Below are 13292 nucleotides of genomic sequence, written 5' to 3'. Positions count from 1 at the left end.
GATATTTAAACCGTTTTGTTAAGCTACTGTGACCTGCACGTCTCTTCCAAGGGGCATTTAAACCGTCTTGTTAAGCTACTGCGACCTGCATGTCTCTTCCAAGGGGCATTTAAACCGTCTTGTTAAGACACTGCGACCTGCATGTCTCTTCCACGGGGCATTTAAACCGTCTTGTTAAGCCACTGCGAAATGCACGTCTCTTACAAGGGGCATTTAAACCATCTTGGTAAGCTACTGCGACCTGCATTTCTCTTCCAAGGGGCATTTAAACCATCTTGTTAAGCTACTGCGACCTGCACGTCTCTTCCAAGGGGCATTTAAACTGTCTTGTTAAGCTACTGCAACCTCCACCGCTCTTCCAAGGGGAAATTAAATTGTCTTGTTAAGCTACTGCGACCTGGTCGTCTCTTCCACGGGGCATATAAACCGTCTTGTTAAGCTACTGCGACCTGCACATCTCTCCCAAGGGGCATTTAAACCGTTTTGTTAAGGTACTGTAATCTCCACCACTTTTCCAAGGGGTATTTCAACCGTCTTGTTAATCTACTGCGACCAGCACGTCTCTTCCAAGGGGCATTTAAACCGTCTTGTTAAGCTACTGCGAACTGCATGTCTCTACCCAGGGGCATTTAAACCGTCTTGTTAAGCTACTGCGACCTGCACGTCTCTTACAAGGGGCATTTAAACAGTCTTGTTAAGCTGCTGCGACCTGCATGTCTCTTAAACTGTCTTGTTAAGCTGGTGCGAACTCCACCGCTCTTCCAAAGGGCATTTAAACCGTCTTCTTAAGCTACTGCGACCTGCATGTCTCTTCCAAGGGCCATTTAAACCGTCTTAGTAAGCTACTGCGACCTGCAAGCCTCTTCCAAGGAGCATTCATACCGTCTTGTTAAGCTACTGCGACCTGCATTTGTCTTCCAAGGGGCATTTAAATCGTCTTGGTAAGCTACTGCGAGCTGCAATCCTTTTCTCAGGGGCATTTAAACCATCTTGTTAAGCTACTGCGACCTGCACGTCTCTTGCAAGGGGCATTTAAACAGTCTTTTTAAGCTTCTGCGACCTCCACCTCTCTTCCATGGGGCATTTCAACCGTCTTGATAGGCTACTGCATCTGCATGTCTCTTCCAAGGGGCATTTAAACCGTCTTATTAAGCTTCTGCGACCTGCACGTCTCTTCCAAGGGGCATTTAAACTGTCTTTGTAAGCTACTTCGACCTCCACCGCTCTTCCAAGGGGCATTTAAACCGTTTTGTTAAGCTACTGCGACCTGCACGTCTCTTCCAAGGGGCATTTAAACCGTCTTGTTAAGCTACTGCGACCTGCACGTCTCTTCCAAGGGGCATTTTAACCGTCTTGTTAAGCTACTGCGAACTGCATGTCTCTACCCAGGGGCATTTAAACCGTCTTGTTAAGCTACTGCGACCTGCACGTCTCTTACAAGGGGCATTTAAACAGTCTTGTTAAGCTGCTGCGACCTGCATATCTCTTCCAAGGGGCATTTAAACTGTCTTGTTAAGCTGGTGCGAACTTCACCGCTCTTCCAAGGGGCATTTAAACCATCTTCTTAAGCTACTGCGACCTGCACGTCTCTTCCAAGGGCCATTTAAACCGTCTTGGTAAGCTACTGCGACCTGCAAGCCTCTTCCAAGGAGCATTCATACCGTCTTGTTAAGCTACTGCGACCTGCACTTGTCTTCCAAGGGGCATTTAAATCGTCTTGGTAAGCTACTGCAACCTGCAATCCTTTTCTCAGGGGCATTTAAACCATCTTGTTAAGCTACTGCGACCTGCACGTCTCTTGCAAGGGGCATTTAAACAGTCTTTTTAAGCTTCTGCGACCTCCACCTCTCTTCCATGGGGCATTTCAACCGTCTTGATAGGCTACTGCGATCTGCATGTTTCTTCCAAGCGGCATTTAAACCGTCTTATTAAGCTTCTGCGAACTGCATGTCTCTTCCAAGGGGCATTTAAACTGTCTTTGTAAGCTACTTCGACCTCCACCGCTCTTCCAAGGGGCATTTAAACCGTTTTGTTAAGCTACTGCGACCTGCACGTCTCTTCCAAGGGGCATTTAAACCGTCTTGTTAAGCTACTGCGACCTGCACGTCTCTTCCAAGGGGCATTGAAACCGTCTTGTTAAGTTACTGCGACTTGCACGTCTCTTCCAAGGGGCATTTAAACCGTCTTGTTATGCTACAGTAATCTCCACCACTTTTCCAAGGGGTATTTAAACCGTCTTGTTAAGCTACTGCGACCTGTATGTCTCTTCCAAGGGGCATTTAAACCCTCTTGTTAAGCTACTGCGACCTGCATGTCTCTTAGAAGGGGCATATAAAACATCTTGTTATGCTACTGCGACCTGCACGTCTTTTCCAAGTGGCATTTAAACCGTCTTGTTAAGCTACTGCGACCTCCAACGCTCTTCCAAGGGGCATTTAAACCATCTTGCTAAGCTACTGCGACCTGCACGTCTCTTCCAAGGGGCATTTAAAGTGTTTTGGTAAGCTACTGCGACCTGCAAGCCTTTTCTAACGGGCATTTAAACCCTCTTGTTAAGCTACTGCGACCTGGACGTCTCTTGCAAGGGGCATTTAAACTGTCTTGTTAAGATACTGCGACCTGCACATCTCTTCCTAGGGGCATTTAAACTGCCTTGTTAAGCTACTGCGACCTCCACCTCTCTTCCAAGGGCCATTTCAACCGTCTTGTTAAGCTACTGCGACCTGCACGTCTCTTCCAAGGGGCATTTAAAACGTCTTGTTAAGATACTGCGACCTGCACGTCTCTTCCAAGGGGCATTTAAACAGTCTTGTTAAGCTACTGCAACCTCCACTGCTCTTCCAAGGGGCATTTAAACTGTCTTGTTAAGCTACTGCGACCTGGACGTCTCTTCCACGGGGCATATAAACCGTCTTGTTAAGCTACTGCGACCTGCAAGTCTCTTCCAAGGGGCATTTAAACAGTCTTGTTAAGCTGCTGCGACCTGCATGTCTCTTCCAAGGGGCATTTAAACCGTCTTGTTAAGCTAGTGCGACCTCCACCGCTCTTCCAAGGGGCATTTAAACCGTCTTCTTAAGCTACTGCGTCCTGCACGTCTCTTCCAAGGGCCATTTAAACCGTCTTGGTAAGCTACTGCGACCTGCATGCCTCTTCCAAGGAGCATTTATACCGTCTTGGTAAGCTACTGCGACCTGCAATCCTTTTCTAAGAGGCATTTAAACCATCTTGTTAAGATACTGCGACCTGCACGTCTCTTCCATGGGGCATTTCAACCGTCTTGATAGGCTACTGCGACCTGCATGTCTCTTCCAAGGGGCATTTAAACCGTCTTATTAAGCTTCTGCGACCTGTACGTCTCTTCCAAGGGGCATTTAAACTGTCTTTGTAAGCTACTTCGACCTCCACCGCTCTTCCAAGGGGCATTTAAACCGCCTTGTTAAGCAACTGCGACCTGCACGTCTCTTCCAAGGGGCATTTAAACCGTCTTGTTAAGCTCCTGTGACCTGCACGTCTCTTCCAAGGGGCATTGAAACCGTCTTGTTAACTTACTGCGACTTGCAGGTCTCTTCCAAGGGGCATTTAAACCGTCCTGTTATGCTACTGTAATCTCCACCACTTTTCCAAGGTGCATTTAAACCGTCTTGTTAAGCTACTGCGACCTGCATGTCTCTTCCAAGGGGCATTTAAACTGTCTTGTTAAGCTACTGCGACCTGCATGTCTCTACCAAGGGGCATTTAAACCGTATGGTGAAGCTACTGTGACCTGCACGTCTCTTCCAAGGGGCATTTAAACCATCTTGTTAAGCTACTGCGACCTGCATGTCTCTTCCAAGGGGCATTTACACCGTCTTGTTAAGCTACTGCGACTTGCATGTCTCCTCCAAGGGGCATTTAAACCATCTTGTTAAGCTACTGCGACCTGCACGTCTCTTCCAAGGGGCATTTACACTGTCTTGGTAAGCTACTGCGACCTGCAAGCCTATTCTAAGGGGTATTTAAACCCTCTTGTTAAGCTACTGCGACCTGCACGTCTTTTCCAAGGGGGATTTAAACCGTGTTGTTAAGCTACTGTAACCTCCACCACTTTTCCAAGGGATATTTAAACCGTTTTGTTAAGCTACTGTGACCTGCACGTCTCTTCCAAGGGGCATTTAAACCGTCTTGTTAAGCTACTGCGACCTGCATGTCTCTTCCAAGGCGCATTTAAACTGTCTTGTTAAGACACTGCGACCTGCATGTCTCTTCCACGGGGCATTTAAACCGTCTTGTTAAGCCACTGCGAAATGCACGTCTCTTACAAGTGGCATTTAAACCATCTTGGTAAGCTACTGCGACCTGCATTTCTCTTCCAAGGGGCATTTAAACCATTTTGTTAAGCTACTGCGACCTGCACGTCTCTTCCAAGGGGCATTTAAACTGTCTTGTTAAGCTACTGCAACCTCCACCGCTCTTCCAAGGGTCAATTAAATTGTCTTGTTAAGCTACTGCGACCTGGTCGTCTCTTCCACGGGGCATATAAACCGTCTTGTTAAGCTACTGCGACCTGCACATCTCTCCCAAGGGGCATTTAAACCGTTTTGTTAAGGTACTGTAATCTCCACCACTTTTCCAAGGGGCATTTCAACCGTCTTGTTAATCTACTGCGACCAGCACGTCTCTTCCAAGGGGCATTTAAACCGTCTTGTTAAGCTACTGCGAACTGCATGTCTCTACCCAGGGGCATTTAAACCGTCTTGTTAAGCTACTGCGACCTGCACGTCTCTTACAAGGGGCATTTAAACAGTCTTGTTAAGCTGCTGCGACCTGCATGTCTCTTCCAAGGGGCATTTAAACTGTCTTGTTAAGCTGGTGCGAACTCCACCGCTCTTCCAAGGGGCATTTAAACCGTCTTCTTAAGCTACTGCGACCTGCACGTCTCTTCCAAGGGCCATTTAAACCGTCTTGGTAAGCTACTGCGACCTGCAAGCCTCTTCCAAGGAGCATTCATACCGTCTTGATAAGCTACTGCGACCTGCACTTGTCTTCCAAGGGGCATTTAAATCGTCTTGGTAAGCTACTGCGACCTGCAATCCTTTTCTCAGGGGCATTTAAACCATCTTGTTAAGCTACTGCGACCTGCACGTCTCTTGCAAGGGGCATTTAAACAGTCTTTTTAAGCTTTTGCGACCTCCACCTCTCTTCCATGGGGCATTTCAACCGTCTTGATAGGCTACTGCGATCTGCATGTCTCTTCCAAGGGGCATTTAAACCGTCTTATTAAGCTTCTGCGACCTGCACGTCTCTTCCAAGGGGCATTTAAACTGTCTTTGTAAGCTACTTCGACCTCCACCGCTCTTCCAAGGGGCATTTAAACCGTTTTGTTAAGCTACTGCGACCTGCACGTCTCTTCCAAGGGGCATTTAAACCGTCTTGTTAAGCTACTGCGACCTGCACGTCTCTTCCAAGGGGCATTTAAACCGTCTTGTTAAGCTACTGCGAACTGCATGTCTCTACCCAGGGGCATTTAAACTGTCTTGTTAAGCTACTGCGACCTGCACGTCTCTTACAAGGGGCATTTAAACAGTCTTGTTAAGCTGCTGCGACCTGCATGTCTCTTCCAAGGGGCATTTAAACTGTCTTGTTAAGCTGGTGCGAACTCCACCGCTCTTCCAAGGGGCATTTAAACCGTCTTCTTAAGCTACTGCGACCTGCACGTCTCTTCCAAGGGCCATTTAAACCGTCTTGGTAAGCTACTGCGACCTGCAAGCCTCTTCCAAGGAGCATTCATACCGTCTTGTTAAGCTACTGCGACCTGCACTTGTCTTCCAAGGGGCATTTAAATCGTCTTGGTAAGCTACTGCGACCTGCAATCCTTTTCTCAGGGGCATTTAAACCATCTTGTTAAGCTACTGCGACCTGCACGTCTCTTGCAAGGGGCATTTAAACAGTCTTTTTAAGCTTCTGCGACCTCCACCTCTCTTCCATGGGGCATTTCAACCGTCTTGATAGGCTACTGCAATCTGCATGTCTCTTCCAAGCGGCATTTAAACCGTCTTATTAAGCTTCTGCGAACTGCACGTCTCTTCCAAGGGGCATTTAAACTGTCTTTGTAAGCTACTTCGACCTCCACCGCTCTTCCAAGGGGCATTTAAACCGTTTTGTTAAGCTACTGCGACCTGCACGTCTCTTCCAAGGGGCATTTAAACCGTCTTGTTAAGCTACTGCGACCTGCACGTCTCTTCCAAGGGGCATTGAAACCGTCTTGTTAAGTTACTGCGACTTGCACGTCTCTTCCAAGGGGCATTTAAACCGTCTTGTTATGCTACAGTAATCTCCACCACTTTTCCAAGGGGTATTTAAACCGTCTTGTTAAGCTACTGCGACCTGTATGTCTCTTCCAAGGGGCATTTAAACCCTCTTGTTAAGCTACTGCGACCTGCATGTCTCTTAGAAGGGGCATATAAAACATCTTGTTATGCTACTGCGACCTGCACGTCTTTTCCAAGTGGCATTTAAACCGTCTTGTTAAGCTACTGCGACCTCCAACGCTCTTCCAAGGGGCATTTAAACCATCTTGCTAAGCTACTGCGACCTGCACGTCTCTTCCAAGGGGCATTTAAAGTGTCTTGGTAAGCTACTGCGACCGGCAAGCCTTTTCTAACGGGCATTTAAACCCTCTTGTTAAGCTACTGCGACCTGGACGTCTCTTGCAAGGGGCATTTAAACTGTCTTGTTAAGCTACTGCGACCTGCACGTCTCTTTCAAGGGGCATTTAAACTGTCTTGTTAAGATACTGCGACCTGCACATCTCTTACTAGGGGCATTTAAACTGCCTTGTTAAGCTACTGCGACCTCCACCTCTCTTCCAAGGGCCATTTCAACCGTCTTGTTAAGCTACTGCGACCTGCACGTCTCTTCCAAGGGGCATTTAAAATGTCTTGTTAAGATACTGCGACCTGCACGTCTCTTCCAAGGGGCATTTAAACTGTCTTGTTAAACTACTGCAACCTCCACTGCTCTTCCAAGGGGCATTTAAACTGTCTTGTTAAGCTACTGCGACCTGGACGTCTCTTCCACAGGGCATATAAACCGTCTTGTTAAGCTACTGCGACCTGCAAGTCTCTTCCAAGGGGCATTTAAACAGTCTTGTTAAGCTGCTGCGACCTGCATGTCTCTTCCAAGGGGCATTTAAACCGTCTTGTTAAGCTAGTGCGACCTCCACCGCTCTTCCAAGGGGCATTTAAACCGTCTTCTTAAGCTACTGCGTCCTGCACGTCTCTTCCAAGGGCCATTTAAACCGTCTTGGTAAGCTACTGCGACCTGCATGCCTCTTCCAAGGAGCATTTATACCGTCTTGATAAGCTACTGCAACCTGCACTTGTCTTCCAAGGGGCATTTAAACCGTCTTGGTAAGCTACTGCGACCTGCAATCCTTTTCTAAGAGGCATTTAAACCATCTTGTTAAGCTACTGCGACCTGCACGTCTCTTCCATGGGGCATTTCAACCGTCTTGATAGGCTACTGCGACCTGCATGTCTCTTCCAAGGGGCATTTAAACCGTCTTATTAAGCTTCTGCGACATGTACGTCTCTTCCAAGGGGCATTTAAACTGTCTTTGTAAGCTACTTCGACCTCCACCGCTCTTCCAAGGGGCATTTAAACCGCCTTGTTAAGCTACTGCGACCTGCACGTCTCTTCCAAGGGGCATTTAAACCGTCTTGTTAAGCTCCTGTGACCTGCACGTCTCTTCCAAGGTTCATTGAAACCGTCTTGTTAAGTTACTGCGACTTGCAGGTCTCTTCCAAGGGGCATTTAAACCGTCCTGTTATGCTACTGTAATCTCCACCACTTTTCCAAGGTGCATTTAAACCGTCTTGTTAAGCTACTGCGACCTGCATGTCTCTTCCAAGGGGCATTTAAACTGTCTTGTTAAGCTACTGCGACCTGCATGTCTCTACCAAGGGGCATTTAAACCGTCTGGTGAAGCTACTGTGACCTGCACGTCTCTTCCAAGGGGCATTTAAACCATCTTGTTAAGCTACTGCGACCTGCATGTCTCTTCCAAGGGGCATTTACACCGTCTTGTTAAGCTACTGCGACATGCATGTCTCCTCCAAGGGGCATTTAAACCATCTTGTTAAGCTACTGCGACCTGCACGTCTCTTCCAAGGGGCATTTACACTGTCTTGGTAAGCTACTGCGACCTGCAAGCCTATTCTAAGGGGTATTTAAACCCTCTTGTTAAGCTACTGCGACCTGCACGTCTCTTCCAAGGGGGATTTAAACCGTGTTGTTAAGCTACTGTAACCTCCACCACTTTTCCAAGGGATATTTAAACCGTTTTGTTAAGCTACTGTGACCTGCACGTCTCTTCCAAGGGGCATTTAAACCGTCTTGTTAAGCTACTGCGACCTGCATGTCTCTTCCAAGGGGCATTTAAACCGTCTTGTTAAGACACTGCGACCTGCATGTCTCTTCCACGGGGCATTTAAACCGTCTTGTTAAGCCACTGCGAAATGCACGTCTCTTACAAGGGGCATTTAAACCATCTTGGTAAGCTACTGCGACCTGCATTTCTCTTCCAAGGTGCATTTAAACCATCTTGTTAAGCTACTGCGACCTGCACGTCTCTTCCAAGGGGCATTTAAACTGTCTTGTTAAGCTACTGCAACCTCCACCGCTCTTCCAAGGGGCAATTAAATTGTCTTGTTAAGCTACTGCGACCTGGTCGTCTCTTCCACGGGGCATATAAACCGTCTTGTTAAGCTACTGCGACCTGCACATCTCTCCCAAGGGGCATTTAAACCGTTTTGTTAAGGTACTGTAATCTCCACCACTTTTCCAAGGGGCATTTCAACCGTCTTGTTAAGCTACTGCGACCAGCACGTCTCTTCCAAGGGGCATTTAAACCGTCTTGTTAAGCTACTGCGAACTGCATGTCTCTACCCAGGGGCATTTAAACCGTCTTGTTAAGCTACTGCGACCTGCACGTCTCTTACAAGGGGCATTTAAACAGTCTTGTTAAGCTGCTGCGACCTGCATGTCTCTTCCAAGGGGCATTTAAACTGTCTTGTTAAGCTGGTGCGAACTCCACCGCTCTTCCAAGGGGCATTTAAACCGTCTTCTTAAGCTACTGCGACCTGCACGTCTCTTCCAAGGGCCATTTAAACCGTCTTGGTAAGCTACTGCGACCTGCAAGCCTCTTCCAAGGAGCATTCATACCGTCTTGTTAAGCTACTGCGACCTGCACTTGTCTTCCAAGGGGCATTTAAATCGTCTTGGTAAGCTACTGCGACCGGCAATCCTTTTCTCAGGGGCATTTAAACCATCTTGTTAAGCTACTGCGACCTGCACGTCTCTTGCAAGGGGCATTTAAACAGTCTTTTTAAGCTTCTGCGACCTCCACCTCTCTTCCATGGGGCATTTCAACCGTCTTGATAGGCTACTGCGATCTGCATGTCTCTTCCAAGGGGCATTTAAACCGTCTTATTAAGCTTCTGCGACCTGCACGTCTCTTCCAAGGGGCATTTAAACTTTCTTTGTAAGCTACTTCGACCTCCACCGCTCTTCCAAGGGGCATTTAAACCGTTTTGTTAAGCTACTGCGACCTGCACGTCTCTTCCAAGGGGCATTTAAACCGTCTTCTTAAGCTACTGCGACCTGCACGTCTCTTCCAAGGGGCATTTAAACCGTCTTGTTAAGCTACTGCGAACTGCATGTCTCTACCCAGGGGCATTTAAACCTTCTTTTTAAGCTACTGCGACCTGCACGTCTCTTACAAGGGGCATTTAAACAGTCTTGTTAAGCTGCTGCGACCTGCATGTCTCTTCCAAGGGGCATTTAAACTGTCTTGTTAAGCTGGTGCGAACTCCACCGCTCTTCCAAGGGGCATTTAAACCGTCTTCTTAAGCTACTGCGACCTGCACGTCTCTTCCAAGGGCCATTTAAACCGTCTTCGTAAGCTACTGCGACCTGCAAGCCTCTTCCAAGGAGCATTCATACCGTCTTGTTAAGCTACTGCGACCTGCACTTGTCTTCCAAGGGGCATTTAAATCGTCTTGGTAAGCTACTGCGACCTGCAATCCTTTTCTCAGGGGCATTTAAACCATCTTGTTAAGCTACTGCGACCTGCACGTCTCTTGCAAGGGGCATTTAAACAGTCTTTTTAAGCTTCTGCGACCTCCACCTCTCTTCCATGGGGCATTTCAACCGTCTTGATAGGCTACTGCGATCTGCATGTCTCTTCCAAGCGGCATTTAAACCGTCTTATTAAGCTTCTGCGAACTGCACGTCTCTTCCAAGGGGCATTTAAACTGTCTTTGTAAGCTACTTCGACCTCCACCGCTCTTCCAAGGGGCATTTAAACCGTTTTGTTAAGATACTGCGACCTGCACGTCTCTTCCAAGGGGCATTTAAACCGTCTTGTTAAGCTACTGCGACCTGCACGTCTCTTCCAAGGGGCATTGAAACCGTCTTGTTAAGTTACTGCGACTTGCACGTCTCTTCCAAGGGGCATTTAAACCGTCTTGTTATGCTAAAGTAATCTCCACCACTTTTCCAAGGGGTATTTAAACCGTCTTGTTAAGCTACTGCGACCTGTATGTCTCTTCCAAGGGGCATTTAAACCCTCTTGTTAAGCTACTGCGACCTGCATGTCTCTTAGAAGGGGCATATAAAACATCTTGTTATGCTACTGCGACCTGCACGTCTTTTCCAAGTGGCATTTAAACCGTCTTGTTAAGCTACTGCGACCTCCAACGCTCTTCCAAGGGGCATTTAAACCATCTTGCTAAGCTACTGCGACCTGCACGTCTCTTCCAAGGGGCATTTAAAGTGTCTTGGTAAGCTACTGCGACCTGCAAGCCTTTTCTAACGGGCATTTAAACCCTCTTGTTAAGCTACTGCGACCTGGACGTCTCTTGCAAGGGGCATTTAAACTGTCTTGTTAAGATACTGCGACCTGCACATATCTTCCTAGGGGAATTTAAACTGCCTTGTTAAGCTACTGCGACCTCCACCTCTCTTCCAAGGGCCATTTCAACCGTCTTGTTAAGCTACTGCGACCTGCACGTCTCTTCCAAGGGGCATTTAAAACGTCTTGTTAAGATACTGCGACCTGCACGTATCTTCCAAGGGGCATTTAAACTGTCTTGTTAAGCTACTGCAACCTCCACTGCTCTTCCAAGGGGCATTTAAACTGTCTTGTTAAGCTACTGCGACCTGGACGTCTCTTCCACGGGGCATATAAACCGTCTTGTTAAGCTACTGCGACCTGCAAGTCTCTTCCAAGGGGCATTTAAACAGTCTTGTTAAGCTGCTGCGACCTGCATGTCTCTTCCAAGGGGCATTTAAACCGTCTTGTTAAGCTCGTGCGACCTCCACCGCTCTTCCAAGGGGCATTTAAACCGTCTTCTTAAGCTACTGCGTCCTGCACGTCTCTTCCAAGGGCCATTTAAACCGTCTTGGTAAGCTACTGCGACCTGCATGCCTCTTCCAAGGAGCATTTATACCGTCTTGTTAAGCTACTGCAACCTGCACTTGTCTTCCAAGGGGCATTTAAACCGTCTTGGTAAGCTACTGCGACCTGCACGTCTCTTCCATGGGGCATTTCAACCGTCTTGATAGGCTACTGCGACCTGCATGTCTCTTCCAAGGGGCATTTAAACCGTCTTATTAAGCTTCTGCGACCTGTACGTCTCTTCCAAGGGGCATTTAAACTGTCTTTGTAAGCTACTTCGACCTCCACCGCTCTTCCAAGGGGCATTTAAACCGCCTTGTTAAGCTACTGCGACCTGCACGTCTCTTCCAAGGGGCATTTAAACCGTCTTGTTAAGCTCCTGTGACCTGCACGTCTCTTCCAAGGGGCATTGAAACCGTCTTGTTAAGTTACTGCGACTTGCAGGTCTCTTCCAAGGGGCATTTAAACCGTCCTGTTATGCTACTGTAATCTCCACCACTTTTGCAAGGTGCATTTAAACCGTCTTGTTAAGCTACTGCGACCTGCATGTCTCTTCCAAGGGGCATTTAAACTGTCTTGTTAAGCTACTGCGACCTGCATGTCTCTACCAAGGGGCATTTAAACCGTCTGGTGAAGCTACTGTGACCTGCACGTCTCTTCCAAGGGGTATTTAAACCATCTTGTTAAGCTACTGCGACCTGCATGTCTCTTCCAAGGGGCATTTACACCGTCTTGTTAAGCTACTGCGACTTGCATGTCTCCTCCAAGGGGCATTTAAACCATCTTGTTAAGCTACTGCGACCTGCACATCTCTTCCAAGGGGCATTTACACTGTCTTGGTAAGCTACTGCGACCTGCAAGCCTATTCTAAGGGGTATTTAAACCCTCTTGTTAAGCTACTGCGACCTGCACGTCTTTTCCAAGGGGGATTTAAACCGTGTTGTTAAGCTACTGTAACCTCCACCACTTTTCCAAGGGATATTTAAACCGTTTTGTTAAGCTACTGTGACCTGCACGTCTCTTCCAAGGGGCATTTAAACCGTCTTGTTAAGCTACTGCGACCTGCATGTCTCTTCCAAGGGGCATTTAAACCGTCTTGTTAAGACACTGCGACCTGCATGTCTCTTCCACGGGGCATTTAAACCGTCTTGTTAAGCCACTGCGAAATGCACGTCTCTTACAAGGGGCATTTAAACCATCTTGGTAAGCTACTGCGACCTGCATTTCTCTTCCAAGGGGCATTTAAACCATCTTGTTAAGCTACTGCGACCTGCACGTCTCTTCCAAGGGGCATTTAAACTGTCTTGTTAAGCTACTGCAACCTCCACCGCTCTTCCAAGGGTCAATTAAATTGTCTTGTTAAGCTACTGCGACCTGGTCGTCTCTTCCACGGGGCATATAAACCGTCTTGTTAAGCTACTGCGACCTGCACATCTCTCCCAAGGGGCATTTAAACCGTTTTGTTAAGGTACTGTAATCTCCACCACTTTTCCAAGGGGCATTTCAACCGTCTTGTTAATCTACTGCGACCAGCACGTCTCTTCCAAGGGGCATTTAAACCGTCTTGTTAAGCTACTGCGAACTGCATGTCTCTACCCAGGGGCATTTAAACCGTCTTGTTAAGCTACTGCGACCTGCACGTCTCTTACAAGGGGCATTTAAACAGTCTTGTTAAGCTGCTGCGACCTGCATGTCTCTTCCAAGGGGCATTTAAACTGTCTTGTTAAGCTGGTGCGAACTCCTTCGCTCTTCCAAGGGGCATTTAAACCGTCTTCTTAAGCTACTGCGACCTGCACGTCTCTTCCAAGGGCCATTTAAACCGTCTTGGTAAGCTACTGCGACCTGCAAGCCTCTT

Source organism: Phyllobates terribilis, unplaced genomic scaffold, assembly GCF_046119375.1.
Source record: "Phyllobates terribilis strain yellow unplaced genomic scaffold, ASM4611937v1 Scaffold_5__5_contigs__length_657084704, whole genome shotgun sequence".
Classification (NCBI taxonomy): domain Eukaryota; kingdom Metazoa; phylum Chordata; class Amphibia; order Anura; family Dendrobatidae; genus Phyllobates; species Phyllobates terribilis.
The sequence above is the reverse complement of the archived record's forward strand: the minus strand, read 5'-3'. Positions refer to the sequence as shown.